This window comes from Rhinopithecus bieti, unplaced genomic scaffold (genome assembly GCF_001698545.2).
Source record: "Rhinopithecus bieti isolate Rb0 unplaced genomic scaffold, ASM169854v2 scaffold_1530, whole genome shotgun sequence".
NCBI classification, from domain to species: Eukaryota; Metazoa; Chordata; class Mammalia; order Primates; family Cercopithecidae; genus Rhinopithecus; species Rhinopithecus bieti.
The window spans coordinates 1,158,476-1,176,374 of record NW_016803808.1 but is presented as its reverse complement, the minus strand read 5'-3'; the positions used below and the strand labels follow the sequence as shown (position 1 = coordinate 1,176,374).

General features: G+C 43.1%; 1 pseudogene; it reads left to right on the top strand.

Annotated features, from left to right (window-relative positions):
• Positions 1–5,984: 5,984 nt before the first annotated feature.
• Positions 5,985–17,899, top strand: part of LOC108515986 (60S ribosomal protein L30-like) — a 37,729-nt pseudogene continuing 25,814 nt past the window's right edge.

Genomic DNA, 17,899 nt, shown 5'->3' with positions numbered 1-17,899 from the left:
AAATAAGCACTTTGTTCAGTGACTGGCCCATACTAGAGGCTTGATAAATGTTCCATGTTATTAGGTGCTAAGGTCATTTAGATAGTGGTGGAACTGGGATTAAAATTAATCCAGACAAGTTTTCTATCACATATCCTATGTCACAGGGCTGCTTATTAGCTGGGCTTGAATGGAATGCTGGATTTAAATAGCACTTGCTATGAGTTATTATAGATAGTCTTCAATCTCAATTTTATATTTTGCAAAAGATCAAGCATATTAGTGTGTCTGTCCCCACTAAAGATGAAAATACATTCTAAATAGTTCAGTCACCATGTTAGAAAACTGTTTAGAATTGTTGGCCCCATCAGGGCCCCAAGAGGGAGATGGACATCTGGCTGACCTGGGGCTTGTGGCCAGGGTTGCCCAGCCACTAATCACCTATCAAATTACTGTGTTTATAGAACCGCATTGTGGAACATGGCTTACTTGAATCAGATTGTAACCAAGACCTTATTAAGTAGCACAGAGAAAAAAAGTTAAAGGACACAATAGTTTGGGAAAGTACTCAAAGATGAAGCAGCTGAAAAAAGAACTGTGTGTCTTATTAATTAGTACATCAACAGACTTCTGTCCCGTGGATTTGATCACGGTGAATGCACTTTTGGATGTGAGTCAGCAGTTCTTGAATCTTAATGAAACCAGTCAGCAAGAGTTAATCACAGTTGGTTCCTGAGCTTATATGTAACTAAAATATCCAGCCAAAAGAGAATGTCTTAAAAAAAAGGATAGCTTATCACTTTATCATTTTTAAGAGTGTGAGTTAAGTATTTTATGATATAAAATTTTGAAGGCAGACTGCCAACATGTAAGTATGGTATGATGGCAACCGCGTGGAAATGTTTATACATGGCAAAGAATGGAAGACATATACAATGGGGAAAATCCTTACGGTATTAGGATAGTGAGGTTAGGATTGCTGACTAAAATTTTACTTTAATGCTATTATGTTGTTTATATTTATTTACTTATTTTCTTGAGACAGGATCTCTCTCTATCACCCAAGGTGGAATGCAGTGGCGCAATCTCGGCTCACTGGAACCTCTGCCTCCTGGGCTCAAGTGATTCCCCAGCCTCAGCCTCCCAAGTAGCTGGGACCACAGGCGCATGCTACCATGCCTGGCTAATTTTTGTATTTTTGTAGGAACAAGGTTTCACCATGTTGCCCAGGCTGGTCTCGAACTCCTGGGCTCAAGTGATCTGTGCCCCCTTGGCCTCCTAAAGTTCTGGGATTACAGGCATGAGCCACTGTGCTTGGACAAATGTTATTATGTGTTTTGTTTTGTTTTGTTTCTTAAAATAAAACAATCTTTAGAGGGGCCCTGGTTTCTTGTTCATCTTTGATATACATCTTACTGTCCCATACTGATAGTAAAAGTCACTGAAAAAGCACTTCTTCCAGCATGATTAGTTGATTAGATAACACAGTTAACATCTATGCAGACATTGTAGTTAAAATCTAAGGTCAGTGAATTGAAAAGTGAATCTTCTGGATAAATTGTTCACAGTTTTATTTATATTAATTTATACTCCACCTCCATTGTAAGAGGATATAAAGGCTGCAGAATTTTCTAACATGGATAGTTAATTCTTTTGGTATTAACAGTAACCATGTGCGCCTGACTTTAAAGTATATCTAAAGTTGTAAAGTCTACTTTATTTAATGTGGAATTGTTATTTTTACCTAAAATAAGTAAGGCTTTTAAACATGGATATACTGTAGCATAGCCAGAAATAGAACTAAAATTAGATTCCCTTGTAGAGAACTTAATAGTTAAGAAGAAAAAGGGGGTGAAAAGGCATAGATCTCCTTCCAAAAGCATCGTTATCCAGAGGAAGGAGCTTTCTAACTGCACCTGACATCATAAGGGACAAAACATTTGAACTTCTGGGTATTTTCTAACAAAATGCTGAGATTACTTTTGTTTTTCTCTCATATCCTAGTTTGAGTTCGTTCTGAGTTTTTACTCAACATATTTAATGAAATATAGATGCCACGTCACTGTGGTTAGTTCTTACATATTAGAAGTTCATTCATTCCCTTAGCTGGCTAACAAATCCCAGGGAGCTAAATTGCATAATGCAATGCCTAGCATTTCATTGTTGATATCCACTTAGCCTGAAATCTCTTGTTGGTCAGGAGGAATAGAATATAGCCACAGCCATGGTCAGTAAACTTCTGTGTATTTTGTCTCAGCCACTGTTGGATTGCTTGAGCCCAGGAATTTGAGACCAGCCTGGGCAGCATAGTGAAACCCCATCTCTACAAAAAATAAATTTTAAAAAGCTATTCAGGTGCAGTAGTTCATGCTTGTAGTCCCAGATACTTGGGAGGTTGAGGTGGGTGGATTGCTTGGGCTTAGGATGTGGAGGCTGCAGTGAGTCACAATCGTGCCACTGCACTCTAGTCTGGGCAACAGAGCGAGAGCCTCTCTCAAAAAAAAAAAAAGTTTCATTCATCTGAACTGGACCCATTTAGATCTCAAACATATTTTTGCAGGGCCCTGTTTATAAACAAGTTGATTAAAGATGTATTGCAAGTTTAATGGGCCATATAACTTTTAGTGATTTATCAACAAAGATTGAGAATCATTGGTAGAAAAGTGAGGCTTGTCTTTGTGAATCCTGCAGTTAGGGCACGTGAGGAGTCTTTGTAGTGTCTGGCCACCACCTCTTCCCGCTCAGGTCCAGAAGTCATCGCGTCAAGTTATTGTCAGATGTGCCTTGGCTGGGTAGTTTCACGTTTCTCATTATGAGGAAAAAGTAGCAACACTGTTATTGCTCTCAATGCTGTGGCTTTTCTGGACCTGTTAATATTGAAACTATTGATCAACTTGCCTCTAGAGTTCCCTGATGTCATGTGTTTCATGCTAGGTGCATCATTACTAGGACACCGCATCCTCCATCATGGCCCTGGTGAATATTGGCTTCCAATGGCTCCCTCAAAGCCATAATTCATTTATGATGACGACAAATGCAAGTCTCACCCAGATGTGCAGGAAAATGTTTTCTGGTCATCTTAAACTTACTGTCTAAGGTTTTACGATGTAATACATTTTGCAGCCATGTCTTCTCTTGATTACTTTACGCCATGATTACCGCATTCCTAGAATGTGGTCTCTTTCATTGCTGACCTCACCCTTTCCTTTCACAAACTATCACTAGTGGGGAGGCTAGGCGAGGGGCAAAGAGTGGTCCTGTTCACCCAGAGAAGGTCCATTCCTCATCTGGCACACTTCCCTACCACATGGCATAGCTTAAGATCAACCTATAAAAACAAATGTCACCACATGATCAGAGGCAAGAGAGGACATCCTTCCAAAAATGGAGGCAAAAGAGGACATTGATCAGAAGGGCTGCTGACACTGTGGAACAAAGGCCTCAAAGGCCCTTGGAGAAGAGAGGTGCTGTTCTCCCTAGAGAACTGCCCTGCATGTGGTACAGACCTGCAGAGAGGATGGAGTGGCTGCCCTGGCTGCCAGCCACAGCAGGTGCGCAGGTAAAGAACACCACCACCCCCTGCCATCCGTGATGCTGTAGACCAGAGGCCAACAGACTCTATGCAGTTGGAACATAGAAAGGCATGAGCCAACCCATGGGCATACAGATGTTCAAGCACAAGGGCCTGCCATGTGCTTAGTAGTTCAGAGCCCTGAACTTGTCCTGTGTCCGATGCAAGTGCGAATCAACCAAAGTCAGCACATCAGCACAGCCCCATTCTGGTCACCCATCTCAGGATCCCGTGAAACACTGTACTGGCCAGCTGGAGCGTCTGTTTTTTGTGCTGTTGTCCTAGAACTTGGGCCCTGGGGGACAACACCTTCAATAGGAGTCTTGACGCTCCGCAGGGCATCTGGTCAACCTCATATGAAGGCTGGAGGATTGAAGAGCAATTTGAAGGGAAGAAATGAGGACAGGGCCCACACTATCCCTGATCCAGGCTTGGGGCATTCTTCTGGGTTAGCGCTGCATATCCCAATCAGTCCCAGGCACTGGGGGGACAGAAAACTTTGAGGAAGGCACTGCAGAGCATGGAGCCCCTAGAGGCTCAGATAGGGGCTCCATTTGGCCAGATCTAAGTGCAGTACTTGCTGCAGCTTCCTTGTAACTGGACTCCCAACCCACACGTGTATGTATTGTCACCATACACTGGGTGTTTGGTGATGGTGTTCCCTCTGTCTGATAGCCCTTCCTGCCATCCTAGCCTTTACCCGGACAACTCTTATCATGATTTAAGATCCAGTTCAGGCATCACTGTCTTCACCAAGCCTCCCCTAAACTCTCAGCCTGGGTGAGGCACCTCCTCCTCTGTGCTTTCCTTCATCACTGCATTTAAACCACTACGTGGTATCCTAACAGTGTCTGTGTCTGCTCTCCCAAGTAATTGGTGATCTCCTTAAGGTCAGAGATTGTTTCTATTCATCTTTGTATTTTTAGTTCTCTGCAGAGTAATGGATAGATACATAATTGGTGTTCGACAAAATGCTTGCTGAATAATAAGTGACTAAAGGAATGTGTGAAGGGCATGAAACTCCTTAGTAATAATTATAAGGGTATTTGCACAGACCCATTATCATTTTGAAACATCTAATTTGAAAGGTTTCTTCCCCAGTAAGCATGATGTACCTTTCAGCTCTCATTATCGCTACTTGAATTGTCCTGGGTTTGGGAACTTCCTACTGCAGTCCCTTACATGGCATTTTCCTATACAGAAGGTATATTACACCATCAGGACAGTGATTGCCATACTGTCAGTGGGCAACACATCAATCATTATTGTTGGAAGACTTGAATTTTAATTTCTGGTTATAGTGGGTTATTTTTGAGCCCAATCATTCCTAATAAAACAACTAAAATGCTAGGTAAATTATTATTGGGCACCATTTTTTTTTTAACCCGGCACATAATGAAGCAAACAACATGTGTGAGAACCATCTGAAAAACAGACAATAAAAACAAATCTGGGAATACTTTTAGATCTTGAAATTATTGGACATGGACTATAAAATAACTGTGCTTACTGTGGTGAGTTGAATCATGGCTCCTCAAAGATGTCCACATTCTAGTCTCTGGAACCTGTGAAAATGTTACTTTATATGGTAAAAGGAACTTTGTGGATATGATAACATTGATGATTTTGATGTTAGAGAGATTATTCTGGATTATCCAAATGGGCTCAATGTAATCACAGGGGTTCTATAAGAGAAAGGCAAGATCAGTGTCAGAGAGAAAAAAATGTAAGGATATAAGCAAATGTTAGAGAAGAGATAAAATCTTAAACTTCTGACTTTGAAAATGGGGGAAGGGCTCACAAGCCTAGGCACGTACATGGCTTCAGGAAGCTACAAAAGGAAAGGAAATGGATTCTCCCCTAGACCCTCCAGAAGAAAGCAAGGTCTTCCAATACCATGGTTTTAGCCCAGTGAAACTGATTTCAAAATCCTGACCTTCAGAACTTTAAGATAATAAATTTGTGTTGTTTTAAGCCACTAAGTTTGTAGTAATTTGTTACAGGAGTAATAGGAAACTAATACATTTATTATGTTTAAAAAAGTAAAGATTAGCTTAAAGATATCTCTGAAAAGATGAAACTACTGTTAGATTTCAAAAATAACTAAATAGTACTTCTAGAGATTAAACACACAATAGCCAATATTTAAAACTCAGTGAATGGGTTCAATAGCCAATTCAACATAGCTGAAGAGAGAATTGATGACCTGGAAGTTAAATCAGAAGAAATCTAGGATGCAGCAAAGAGAGACAAAAAGATATACAGTAAGTTAGAGAGGCTAGTGATAAAGTCTAGCTTAAATTTAATCAGAGTCAAGAAGGAAAAGAGTGGATGGAAAAAGATAATATCTCAAGAGGTATTGGTGCCTTTCTCACTTTCCACTATCTTGGTGGCTGCTCTTGGTTGGGGGGCCATCCCACACCTAGGCAGGAAGATGGTAGCCACAAAGAAGATGAAAAAGTCACTGGAGTTGATCAACTCTAGTTATGAAAAGTAGAAAGTACATGCTGGGGTACAAGCAGACTCTGAAGTTGATCAGACAAGGCAAAGAAAAACTGGTCATCCTCTCTAACAACTGCCCAGCTTTGAGGAAATCCAAGATAGAATACTATGAAAACTTGGCCAGCACTGGTGTCCATCACTACCGTGACATAATATTGAATTGGGCACAGCATGTGGAAAATACTACAGAGTACGCACACTGGCTCTCATTGATCCAGGTAATTCTCATATTATTAGAAGCATGCCAGAATAGACTGGTGAGAAGTATACTATGCAACATTTTTCTTTAATAAAACTTGCCAGAGCTTGTTTTAAAACATTTTAAAAGGGGTATTGGCTGAAATTTTCTACTGCTAATGAACAACATCAATGAGCAGATTTAAGAATCCCAATCAATCCTGGATATTTTGGGGTGGATTTATAGAGGCAATATAGCATAGTGGTCTAGAACAAAGATTTTTAAAGTTTGTAAGCACTGTTGAATTCCAGTTTTGCCTCTTATTAGCTACATAATTTTGGGCAAGTAAATTGACCTCTCTGAGTCTCCATTTCCTGATATGTTAAAATAGGGATAGTATCTGTTTATTGGTTGGTCATGAGGAATAAATATGTATAAATGTGATTAGCATAGTAATAGGTCCAAAGTAATATGCACTACATAATTGGTGATATTTTCAGTAGTGTTCAAAGTATATTTTCTCATGATGAGTTGAAGTCTGCTTCCCGATGATTTCCATTCATTCATCTTTTATTTTTTTAGACAGGGTCTCCCTCTGTATCCCAGAGGGAGCAGCAGTGGCATGATCTCTGTTTGCTGCAACCTCCACCTCCCAGGCTCAAGCAATCCTCCCACCTCAGCCTCCTCAGTATCTAGGACCACAGACAGGGATCACCACACCTGGCTAATTTTTGTATTTTTTGTAGAGACGGGGGTTTTGCTGTGTTGCCCAGGCTGGTCTTGAACCCCTGGGCTCAAGCGATCCTACCACCTTGGCCTCTCAAAGTGCTGAGATTACAGGCGTGTGCCACCATGCCTAGCCTCCACTCATTCACCTTAATTCTGATATCTGGAGAAGTACAGAACAGGTCTGCTTCCTAGTGTATCTATGCATTCACTCGTTAACTTTTTAAAGCTTGGTAACTGCAGAAGAGCAGGGCCAGGTGAACATCAGGACTCCCTGACACTGGTCATGATAAGCCAGTGTTTCACATAGTTGCAACAATTCTCTTGGCAGTGTGGTATCTCTCAAAGACAAATGGGAGTCTCAGAATTCTACAGTGTGAGAGCAGCAGTTGGGTATTAGAATCCAGCATGCTCATTCTGCAGGTGAAGAATAGGAGGTGCAGGGGGTGGAAGTGGCTTAGTTAGACTCAACTGGTGGTTGAATCATCCACCTGCCTCAGCCCCCAAAAGTGCTGGGATTATAGGCGTGAGCCACCATGCCTGGCCTCTGCTCTGTATTTAAAGTAGACTTTACATCTTCCTGGTCAACCAGACCATGATCCAGGGTGCAGCATATAGTTTCTTTGTAGCTTGATGATGGATTTTCTAAAGTTGAAAATCCTTTTTCGTTTTAATTTCCCAAAGTCCTTTTATAATTTAACTGAATTCAGCTGGGTGTGGTGGCTCACCCCTGTAATCCCAGCACTTTGGGAGGCCGAGGTGGGTGGATCACGAGGTCAGGAGATCGAAACCAACCCTGGCTAACAAGGTGAAACCCCGACTCTACTAAAAATACAAAAAAAATTAGCCGGGTGTGGTGACAGGCGCCTGTAGTCCCCACTACTCAGGAGGCTGAGGCAGGAGAATGGCGTGAACCCGGGAGGCAGAGCTTGCAGTGAGCCGCGATCGCGTCACTGCACTCCAGCCTGGGTGACAGAGCAACACTCTGTCACAAAATAAATAAATAAATAAAATAATAATTTAACTGAATTTGTATAGTTCTTTTTTGTTAAGATGTTATTTGACTCTTCCAAGAATTCCCTTACCATGGGAGTTGCTTTAAGTGGGCCTGGCGCTCATTCACTTGCCGACGCTTCTGACTCTGCAGGCCTCCATAAGCCTCCATCTTTGAATCTGCCTGAGTTTTAACACTTTCTTTTATAAAGTTCTCCCACTTCTTTTTTTTTTTTTTTTTTTTTTTGAGACAGAGTCTCACTCTGTTGCCCAGGCTGGAGTGCAGTGGTGTGATCTCAGCTCACTGCAACCTTGGCCTCCCAGGTTCAAGCAATTCTCCTGCCTCAATACTCAGCTGGAACTTCAGGCCCACACCACCACGCCCGGTTAATTTTTGTATTTTTAGTAGAGACAGGGTTTCACCATGTTGCCCAGGCTGGGCTGGAACTCCTGACCTCAAGAGATCCACCTGCTTCGGCCTCCCAAGGTGTTGGGATTACAGGCAAGAGCCACCTTGCCCAGCCTCAATTCCCTTCTGAACTCTGTTTTCATTTATGTGTTTCATATATTCATATTATTTGCCTTAATTCTTTTTTTTTTTTTTTTGAGATGGATTTTCACTCTGTTGCTAGGCTGGAGTGTAGAGGCTCAATTGCGGCCCACTGCAACCTCTGCCTCCTGGGTTCAAGTTATTCTCCTGCCTCAGCCTCCTGAGTAGCTGGGACTACAGGTGCACACCACCACATCCAGTTAATTTGTGTATTTTAGTAGAGATGGGGTTTCACCATGTTGGCCAGGATGGTCTCAATCTCTTGACCTCGTGATCTGCCTGCCTCGGCCTCCCAAAGTGCTGGGATTACAGGTGTGAGCCACCGTGCCCAGCCACCTTGCCTTAATTCTTAGCAAAGTAAGTTATTTGCTCTTAAAAGTAGGCTTGATGGGGAGGAGATAAACCACAGCAATATTCTTTTGTTTTGAGACAGGGTGTCACTCTGTTACCCAGGCTGGAGTGTGGTGGTATGCTCTTGGCTCACTGCAGCCTCAACTTCCCAACCCCAGGTGATCCTCCCGCCTCCCCATCCTTCTGAGTAGCTGGGACCACAGGTGCGCACTGCCATGCCCAGATATTTTTTGTGTTTTGGTAGAGATGGGTCTTGCTATGTTGCTCAGGCTGGGTCTCAGCAATATTCTACTAGAAATTCAGTAACGTGTAAGCACCACCCACTTCTCAAACCCCACTGATCAGCTGAAGCACAACATATGCCTCTCTCAGGGTGTGAGCCTTTATGAAGACTGGCTATTTTATCTCCACTCTTTTTTTATGTCCTGATAATAGTGGCTGAATTATCTGGGATGTTTATACATATTCCTAACCTATTAGGGCATACAGCCTCCCAAGATGGCCATTTATTTAGGCTTTTAATGTCTCCATTTATAGATGCAACTTCAGTGTTTAGGGCCTAATAGCTTTTGAATTACTCTAGGCTTCATGAAAACAGACCATTTCATTTTACCACCATTTTCTGAAATATGCTGGTAAAATGAAACGGTGCTCTTTTCGTGAATCGAGTTAACTGGGGTCGCACAGTCAGTAGTACAAGTTCCATACAGCCAGGGCTGGGAGGAATAATTTATGTCTTTTTTTCACAAGAAAATACAGGCCTTTCAACGCTCTAAGAGCAATTTTGTTTAATGCATAGGAAATTACATTGGCATACAACCCAAAACTATCTGTGGAATAATTTTCAGTGTCACTCATGATAATTTTAACGTGTCGAAGTGGAAAATTGGACTCACAACCCTTGGAAAGCCTTCTGTCTGAGAACTTTTGAGAGCAACACTGGAATAAGGTGAATGTGTAACTATGCTTCATGTCAGACCCGTCCAGCCATCTTCTGAACTTGCTGGTCACATGAACTGGCTTGTTCTGTGAATTTCATTTTGTGGTGCCATCAAGGTTAATAGAGTGAGGGTTGGTGCAGCCAGCTGGCTTATCCAGTAAATATCTGCCTTTCTGAAAGGAAAAGAGAGCGAAGAGGCTCCTTCCTTGTGTGCTTGTGATTTTCAAATGGGTTGCCTACAGAAATTGTCTACAGCATGTGGCCTAAACAGCCAGGATGAAGGGAAAATTCTCCTGCAAAATCCCTAACCTGAGATCCAATAGCCTGAAACAGTTCAGTCTTTTCCCCACTGTGGTCTAAACCTCCAGGCATGTTATCACAAAGGGACAGCAATGTGATTGATAGACACAGTAAGAAGAGGTTATAAACTTAATTTAATGGCAAAGGGTAAAAAATTGCATAGAGATGATGATATAAGGCAGAAACTACACAGATTCCCAGAACCCCAAGGGCTAACCAGCTAATAATGTCACTGCCCAGCCTGAGGACTCCACCGGGGAAAAGTAGCTTATCTTTGCCATTCACGTGGGGAAGCCATGATTTAAATTCTCATCACCCTACACCCACCTGCACCTGACTTTGGGGACTGTTTACATGTCTCCCTTCTCACCAGATGCAAGGAATTGGTACAAAACACCCCAGCACATACGGACTGTTTACTATGGCTGAATTAATCAAAAGTAAATTCTCTGCACAACTTACCATATCACTAAGCAGATCTAGACCTCAGGTTGGAGGTCCATTCCTGCACATCAGTAGAAATCATTTCCCTATTGTCAAAAGACAAAATTAGAACAAATTCAGTTTAAAAAATATAGATATTTTAATTGAGACAGGGTTTCCCTCTGTTGCCCAGGCTGAAGTGCAGTGGTGCAATCATGGCTCACTGCAGTCTCGACCTCTTGGGCTCAAGCGATCCTCCTACCTCAGCCTCCCGAGTAGCTGGGACTACATGTGTGTGCCAGCACACCTGCCTAATTTTTTTATTTTTTATTTTTTTAGAAGTGGGGTTTTGTCTTGTTGCCGATTCAGGTCTTGAACTCCTGGGCTCAAGTGATCTGCCTGCCTTAGCTAACCAAAGTGGTGGGATTATAGGCATGAGCCAACATGCCCAGTTGGCTTAACAATCTTTTTTATTTTTTATTTATTTATTTATTTTTTTGAGATGGAGTCTCGCTCTGTCGCCCAGGCTGGAGTGCAGTGGCTGGATCTCAGCTCACTGCAAGCTCCGCCTCCCAGGTTCACGCCATTCTCCTGCCTCAGCCTCCCGAGTAGCTGGGACTACAGGCGCCCGCCACCTCGCCTGGCTAGTTTTTTGTATTTTTTTAGTAGAGACGGGGTTTCACCGTGTTAGCCAGGATGGTCTCGATCTCCTGACCTCGTGATCCACCCATCTCGGCCTCCCAAAGTGCTGGGATTACAGGCTTGAGCCACCGCGCCCGGCCAACAATCTTTTTTAAGATCTGGCATTTATTTGCAATTCTAGAATTGGGGCAACACCTCATTCTATAAGATAGAGTGTTTTGATGAGCCAAGCAGAGGAAACTGGCTTGATAGAAAAGGCCTAAGAAAACAGAAACAGAAAACAAAAAGCAGATTGGTAATTGCAAAGTTACTTTTCCTTGTAAAGTAGAGAGAACTTCTTTACCATGCTGACTCAAACTGGCCTCTTTGGGGATTTGGCTATTATCTTTCTCTGTCTCCTGATTTTTCAGAAGGTCAGATAAACAACTTAATTTCATTTGGAAACTTCAGCGTGAGTAACTCCATTTTGGTTTGGTCTGTTGAATCTAGCGCAGAAGCTCAGTTCTATCCTAGAACCTCCTATAAACTATTGAACACTATCAATGCCCTTTTGGGCAGCAGAGCAACTGTAGCCTAAAGAATTCAGATCATTCTGAACTGAGGGATGGGGCTGTAGGGGGAGAAAGGGGCAATTTCTTTCCTCCCCATTATAAGGGTCACACCCAACACACTAATACCAAAGACAGGTTAACAAGAGAAAAGCGCAAGTTTATTTGATTCAAGTTTTACATGACATGTGAGCCTTCAGAATGAGTGACCACAAGACACAGGGAAGAATGATCTATTTTTATGCTTTAGTTCAATGAAGTACAGACAGGCGTGTAGAAAGGGGATTGGACAGGAAGGCTATGGTCTAATGCTGATAGACTGAGGGGGAGACCCCGTGAGTCCTGTCTGTTCGGATTCTCCGTGGCCTCTCTGTACAGAATTCCTTCCTCTCTGGTATGGGGAAGGACCCTTCCGGGGTGAGGGTCTTAATTTCTTTATGGCCAGTATCACACAGCAAGGCAAAGGGGTTAGGGATTCAAGTCATAGTTTTGGACTTTATGGCTGGCCTTGGGGGAAAGGGGTTTTGGTTTTTATGACCCATCCTGGGGAAGAGGGATTCTGGTTCCTATTGCTTGCCTCAGGAGAGAATAAGGGATGAGGGACAGGAGAGCAGGAGAGCAGGAGAAGGTCAGGGAGAGACTTTGTGTCTGAGGTTGCTTCTTAGGCCTTTACTTAGGGTATTCATTTTTCTGGGCCCCAACAGGGCCAAAGTGTCTTTGCTCTGTCCCTTCAACATACAGTCCAAAGGAGCTAGAGTATTCAAGGCTCTACTTTCTGTCCCCAAAACATATCCCCGTCTCCTTTTCCTTGGGAAGGCCACTGCTCAGCCTCTTTTGATAAAAGCACAGGACAGAGACAGTCATCAAGATGTCAAATAGCTACAACTGCTATGGCTGCCAGGCAGTAGATAAACCTGAGTAAGAAGATTTCACCCACAGATACTGAGTCCTTAAGGCAGAGGGCATATTACTATATAACCCTTTCAGTTGTGACTGCCAGCTCAGGTTTCGAGGCAGCTAGGGGTGAACCCGGTCTGCATGGACAACTGCTGGACACGAGGCTAGCTGTGATACAACTCGTGTAGAAATGTAGCTTTCACTCTTGGGAGAAGGATGACCTCATTACCAGCTTCAAAGGATGGGATATAATGACTGATCCAGTCCCGTGATGTGCCAACCCCTGTAATCAGGGGTGTGAGTCTGTTACCATAGGAGGGTAAGAGGCGTTCTAGGCAGAGAATAGCCGTCAGGGGTGGGTAGAATTTGAAGCCTGTTTTTCTGCCTGCAAACGTGGCAGGTGTCCATTTCCATATGAATCCACAAGGGCAACATATCACCTAGTGTAGGATATTCTTATTATCTGAGCAATCATTATTCAAGTCACCACAGTTTTTTGTTTGTTTGTTTTTGAGATGGAGTTTTACTCTTGTCGCCCAGGCTGGAGTGCAATGGCACGATCTTGGCTCATTGCAACCCTTGCCTCCCGGGTTCAGGCGATTCTCCCGCCTCAGCCTCCGGAGTAGACTGCCACCATGCCCAGCTAATTTTTGTATTTTTAGTAGAGACAGGGTTTCAACAGGTTGGTCAGCCTGGTCTCAAACTTCTGACCTCAGGTGATCCACCTGCCTCGGCCTCCCAAGGGGCTGGGATTATAGGCGTGAGCCACTGCGCCCAGCCATCACCACAGTTTTTGTTGTTTTTAATTAATTAGTTTTACAATTTCAGCTTTTATTTTAGATATGGGGTACCTGTGCAGGCTTGTTACATGGATATATTGCATCCAGGCAGGGTGCATAGTACCCAATAGGCAGTTTTTAAACCCAGGCCTTCCCCACCTTCCTCTCTAGTAACACACAATGTCTGTTGTTCCCATGTGCCACTATTTTTTAAAGACTATACCAGCAAGCCTTTTTTTGTTATATGAGGAAATATTCATTACAGAACTGACCACCTGTGAAATCAGTCCCCGTTCAAATGTCACTCCAAATGTCAGATGAATACTAGTTAAAAGTGTCTAGATTTTGTTCCTAATTTCCTAACACCATAAGTAAACAGTTGTGCCGAATGAGATTACCAGGTGAAGTTAAATAAACCTCTTAAGGTCTGCAGTGCTGCAGAATGCCAATTTTATTTTTGGCTTTGCCACTAACTAGCTTTATGAACTTTCACAAGTTACTCCTCTTCCCTGGGCCTCAGTTTCCTCATCCACAAAGCTTAGAAGTTAAAACAGATCAGTATTTTGAATCTAGTTGGACATTAAAGTCACCTGGGGGGAGGGTTAATATGTGTTTTCTTTTAAAAGCTCAGAGTGCCCCTCCCTTGTTCAACTAAATCAGAATCTCAGGAGGTGCAGCCCTAACAGGTACAGAGTTCAGATTCCCCAGGTGATTCGAATCCAGTTAAGAGTGGAAATCAACTGGCTTGGCGTGGGGCTCACACCTGTAATCCCAGCACTTTGGGAGGTCGAGGTGGGCAGATCACTTGAGGTCACAAGTTCGAGGCCAGCCTGGCCAATATGGTGAAACCCCCGTCTCTACTAAAAATACAAAAATTAGCTGGGCGTGGTGGTGGGCGACTATCATCCCAGCTACTCTGGAGGCTGAGGCAGGAGAATCGCTTGAACCTAGGAGGTGGAGGTTGCGATGAGCTGAGATCACACCATCACACTCCAGCCTGGGCAATGAGCGAAACTCCAACTCAAAAATAAATAAATAAATAAAAATAAAAATAAAGAGTGGAAATCATGGAACGTGGGGATTCTTAACATTCATTCCATGTTTATTATTATTTGTTTTTCTCACAGCTTAGCTTTAGTCCTAGGGATATGTATAGGTGCAAAGGAAGTGTTTCTAGAACTCCATCCCATTCCTATTAGGTTTTAAGCCTTTTTCATAAATAGCTTTCTGAGAAACAGTAAAGAGTTTTGGGGAAAAACACACCACCACTGTTTTTGCCACATTTGCTGTGAACACATCATTCTCACCTCACACAAATCCATGTTCCAGAGAAACAGGGTGCTGCTGCCTTTCCAGAGAAATGTCCCACAGCTGCTGTGACTAAAAAGAGGTGACAGACAGAAAAGGAGCAGATATGGCAACCTTCTGGATTGAAATAATCTTGGGGCTTTTCTTGGCCAGGGTCAGTCTTGGGGCTCCCATGTTGTCTAACTCCTCTGCATTGTCCAAAATGGCCTGAAGAACTTCTGAACACAGACAACTGCCCAGCCCGGTCAGGTCCAAGGCCACCGCTGCTCGGGCTGTGCCATCCACTTGACCTGGGCACCAGCCAACTCTAGGCATGTTTTCCTGTTTTCTTGGTAAAGCGTGCAGGTCATTAGCCTGAAATGTTGGACTGTCATTCTTTTTCCCTCTTGGAAAATGAGACTGTTTTAAGATTATTTCCAGAGGAATTGAAATAAATTGAATGATAAAGATTTCACAGCAGCATCTTTGTCACCCAGACTGTCATGATTATCACAGACAGTCTGGGTGACAAAGATGCTCTCCTTGACCACATTTCAGTCAAGCTCCTCTGAGCCCTCTTCAACGAGGCTTTGTCCTTGGCCTTGTCTTCGGCTTGCCTGGACCAGTTTTAGCAGGAAATTCAGATTCATTGCCCCTAGTCCTTCAGCTAAATCCCTCTGTTAATAATCAATAATAATAAACCAGCAAATATTTATAAGCCTCCTGCTACAATGTCTGTGTTATGCTCAGAAGTCATATTGTATTAGTTAGCTAAGGTTACTATAACCAAGTACCAGAGACTGGGCGCCTACAGTATATATATACACCAAACGGTAGATCCACAGAAGAAATCTATTCTGTCACCATCTGGAGGCTGAGTCTGAGATCAGGGTGTCCACAGGGTTGGTTTCCTCTGAGGCCTCTCTCCTGAGCTTGTAGGTGACTTTCTCCCTGTGTCTTCACATGGGGGTCTCTCTAGGTCTGTGTCCTAATCTCCCCTTCTTAAAACAACACCTGGCACATTGGATCAAGCCCACCCAAATGACTTTATTTTAACTTAATTACTTACATGAAGACCCTGTCTCCAAATAAGGTCACAGTCAGGTACTAGGGGTCAGGACTTCAACGCATGAATGGTGGGCAGTGGGGGAATAAGGGGAGAGATTCAGCCCATGACATATTGGTAGCATAGAGATGTATTTGTAAATTAATGTAGGATGGAGATCTATTGATATTTATATTCAATTTGCTTTTGTTGCTATCAACCCATCTGGAAGAAATGAAACACTTTCTCATCCTCTGGAAGCCTGACCTCTCCTTTCCCTGGGAGGGAGAACCACTTGTTTGTTTTACTGTTTGAAAGAATAGAAGAGGATATTCCAGGACTGAGTTGGACACCCTGGAAATGATTCATCCAGAGTTTTATGTTTAAAAGGTCTATGCCCTGAAGGGGATTCACTGTATGTCCAAGAAAGGAAGGACTTAGGGTCTGGAGATTAAGGATTTAGGAAGGGAATGGTTTTGTGAAGTGGATTCTTTGAGGCTGGGAAGGGCAAGCAGGAAGTAAGATTTGTAGGAAAGAGGACCTCCCTTGATCAACTGAATCAGAATATCAGACCTAACACGTGCAGAGTTCAAATTCCCCCAATGATTCAAATCCAGTTAAGAGTGGAAATCAACTGGCCAGGCACGGTGCCTCATGCCTTCCTCTGTCCTCCCTCCCTTCCCTGTCTCCCTCCCTCCCTCCCCTCCCTCCTTCCTTCCTTCCTTCCTTCCTTCCTGCCTTCCTGCCTTCCTGCCTTCCTGCCTTCCTGCCTTCCTTCCTTCCTTCCCTCCTTCCCTCTCTTTCTCTTCTTTTCTTTTTCTCCCGAAACAGGGTCTTACTATTTTGGTTTTGAACTCCTGGGCTCAAGTAAGCCTCCCATGTCAGCCTCCTGAGTAACTGGGACTGCAGGGGTGCTCCACTGCACTGGTCCATTCTCCTTTTCTTGCATGTAAGGATAGAGCCTCTGAGTGTTAGCAGGGCACATGGCTACCCAACTAGACCCTACAATTCCAAGCCTTCTTGCAGCTAGGTGTGGCCACGTGACTAAGCCTGAGCAGACAGGATGTGAACCAGAGTGCTCTGAATGGCCTCTGAGTCATCCTCTCGGAGACTAAGTGACATGACCTGAAGTTCCTCTCTCCTCCTTTCCATAGGCCAGAGCATGAACATGAATGGAGGTGAGTCAGCTTCCACTGTGCCATGAGGACCTCGCCCTAGGAGGTGGCAGAGACACCAGAGGAGTGGAACCCAAGTCATGGAATAACCTCATATTGCAGAGCCACCTTGCTAATCCTGGACTGCTCACCTCTGGACTATCACTTGAGAAATAATAAACTTTTAAGTTGTTAAAGTCACTGTGTTTTAGAATCTTTTTGTTACAGCAGCTTACCCATATCTTACATCTAGCAATTAAAAGCTTGAGTCAAACTTTCTGTAGTGCAGAAATTCAAATCAATTATACATGCTGATAAAGAATGCTAAAACTTCTTCCTTTAAAGAATCTGTTATAATTGATTTTATTTTAAAATCTAGGAGAAACTTTAGGTACATTATATTTCAATGAAGGACGGCATCTTCTTTTGGACTATGAAATCTTTTGTATATGAAAATCTTTTTTGTAGAGAGAGGATAACACTTTTTTTTTTTTTTTTTTGGATACAATCTCACTCTGTCACCCAGGGTGAAGTGTAGTGGTCCAATCTTGGCTCAGTGCAACCTCTGCCTCCTATGTTCATGGGAGGCACTCCCACGATTCTTGTGCCTCAGCCTCCTGAGTAACTAGGATTACAGGTGTGTACCACCATGCTCAGCTAATTCTTTGTATTGTTAGTAGAGATGGGGTTCTGCTATGTTGGCCAGGCTGGTCTCAAACTCCTCGCCTTAAGTGATCTGCCTGCCTTGGCCTCTCAAAGTGCTGGGACCACAAGTGTGAGCCACCATACCTAACGACGTTATGCTTTTTTTTTCAATTAATACATTGTGGAAAACTTGAAAATTAAAAAACGAGTAAGAAGAAAAGTAAAACCAACTCAGTGGAACCCATCATCAGTATTTCGTGTTACATGCTTCAGGCTTCATTCTATGCATACTTTGAATTTTATTTTTGAAATTGGATCATCTGCATATACGCAGTTGCATACTGCTTTATTCCATGTAACCTCATAGCATGAGTATACTGTATTTCAAA